This window comes from Trifolium pratense, unplaced genomic scaffold, assembly GCF_020283565.1.
Source record: "Trifolium pratense cultivar HEN17-A07 unplaced genomic scaffold, ARS_RC_1.1 scaffold_130, whole genome shotgun sequence".
NCBI classification, from domain to species: domain Eukaryota; kingdom Viridiplantae; phylum Streptophyta; class Magnoliopsida; order Fabales; family Fabaceae; genus Trifolium; species Trifolium pratense.
In genome coordinates, this window is record NW_025721031.1 from 27,501 (window position 1) to 30,000 (window position 2,500).

Genomic DNA, 2,500 nt, shown 5'->3' on the forward strand with positions numbered 1-2,500 from the left:
ATCAAATTCCATGCCTATGCCAAGTTGGACCAAGGCCCCGTCTCGTTTTGCTATAAGCAAGGGCGTGGCAAGGCACGCGGGGGGCCAAAAAATCAAAGTGCTCCGAAATGCACACGGGGGTGTCAAGCAACCTCCATGTACCGTGGCATGACCGTGGCCAAGTAATAAAGATCAAATTCCATGCCTATGCCAAGTTGGACCAAGGCCCCGTCTCGTTTTGCTATAAGCAAGGGCGTGGCAAGGCACGCGGGGGGCCAAAAAATCAAAGTGCTCCGAAATGCACACGGGGGTGTCAAGCAACCTCCATGTACCGTGGCATGACCGTGGCCAAGTAATAAAGATCAAATTCCATGCCTAGGCCAAGTTGGACCAAGGCCCCGTCTCGTTTTGCTATAAGCAAGGGCGTGGCAAGGCACGCGGGGGGCCAAAAAATCAAAGTGCTCCGAAAATGCACACGGGGGTGTCAAGCAACCTCCATGTACCGTGGCATGACCGTGGCCAAGTAATAAAGATCAAATTCCATGCCTAGGCCAAGTTGGACCAAGGCCCCGTCTCGTTTTGCTATAAGCAAGGGCGTGGCAAGGCACGCGGGGGGCCAAAAAATCAAAGTGCTCCGAAAATGCACACGGGGGTGTCAAGCAACCTCCATGTACCGTGGCATGACCGTGGCCAAGTAATAAAGATCAAATTCCATGCCTATGCCAAGTTGGACCAAGGCCCCGTCTCGTTTTGCTATAAGCAAGGGCGTGGCAAGGCACGCGGGGGGCCAAAAAATCAAAGTGCTCCGAAATGCACACGGGGGTGTCAAGCAACCTCCATGTACCGTGGCATGACCGTGGCCAAGTAATAAAGATCAAATTCCATGCCTATGCCAAGTTGGACCAAGGCCCCGTCTCGTTTTGCTATAAGCAAGGGCGTGGCAAGGCACGCGGGGGGCCAAAAAATCAAAGTGCTCCGAAATGCACACGGGGGTGTCAAGCAACCTCCATGTACCGTGGCATGACCGTGGCCAAGTAATAAAGATCAAATTCCATGCCTATGCCAAGTTGGACCAAGGCCCCGTCTCGTTTTGCTATAAGCAAGGGCGTGGCAAGGCACGCGGGGGGCCAAAAAATCAAAGTGCTCCGAAAATATTTTTCCACTTTCCAGTCCACTTATACATATTATGTGCAGTGTGCACACAAGACACCTTCCCAAAATTCGACTTATATGAGGCGTTTTACGTCAAATCCGCCTATTTTCGGCGTTTCGGCCGAAAAATCAAAATAAATCGAAACTTCCTCGGAATGCTTAGCGACTTTCCAGTCCACTTATACATATTGTGTGCAGTGTGCACACAAGACACCTTCCCAAAATTCGACTTATATGAGGCGTTTTACGTCAAATCCGCCTATTTTCGGCGTTTCGGCCGAAAAATCAAAATAAATCGAAAATTCCTCGGAATGCTTAGCCACTTTCCAGTCCACTTATACATATTGTGTGGAGTGTGCACACAAGACACCGTCTCAAAATTCGACTTCTAGGCGGCGTTTTACGTCAAATCCGCCTTTTTTTCGAGTTTTCGGCCAAAAAATCAAACTCAATCGAAACTTCGTCGGATCGCTTAGCCACTTTCCAGTCCACTTATACTTATTGTGTGGGGTGTGCACAAAAAAAACGAAGTCAAAATTCGACTTCTAGGTTGTTTTTTACGTGGTATCCGCCCTTTGCGAAGTTTCGGCCGAAAAATTCGTAATTAATTCATCCGACATCGGAATATTACGATTCTTTCGTGGTTTTGCTTGTTTTAATGTCCCTAACAACCATAAAAAAATTCAAAAAAAAATTCGTCTTCTAGGTCCACTTTTAAGCACTTTTAAAAACTTATGGATACAGGGAAAAAAGTGCACTTTTTCTACAAAACTGAAAATGGCCTTCCAGTCATATATAGGGGGAGGGTGGGTGTGGGGGTAGGCTCGGCAGGCACGGGGCGCGCCTATGGGCACAGCAGGCAAGCAAAAACTACGTCTTAACGTGTTTTCCCCTGCAATTTCGTTGCTCTTTTCATCATTTCAATCAAATTCATGGACATTCTTGATGGAATTCGATCAAAAAATTGAAATTTGGATGAATTTGTGAGGAAATTGGTGATGATCATGCTGTTCTTGGCTTGGGCAGGCCTTGGCTGGCATTGGGCATGGTAAGCACGTATTTGTGCATAACTCCCACCCTCGTGGGTGGGATTGCCTGGCTTTTGCTTGGCAATAAGGTTGTTGCTGTCCCGACTCGGTGACCCTCTCGTGGGAATGCATGGGCTTGCCGTGCTTTTGCTTGTGGCAAGAAAATTGTGCCAATGTTGCTACTCGGTAAACTGTTCTTGGTGATGATCATGCTGTTCTTGGCTTGGGCAGGCCTTGGCTTGCATTGGGCATGGATAGCATGGTAAGCACGTATTTGTGCATAGCTCCCACCCTCGTGGGTGGGATTGCCTGGCTTTTGCTTGGCAATAAGGTTGTTGTTG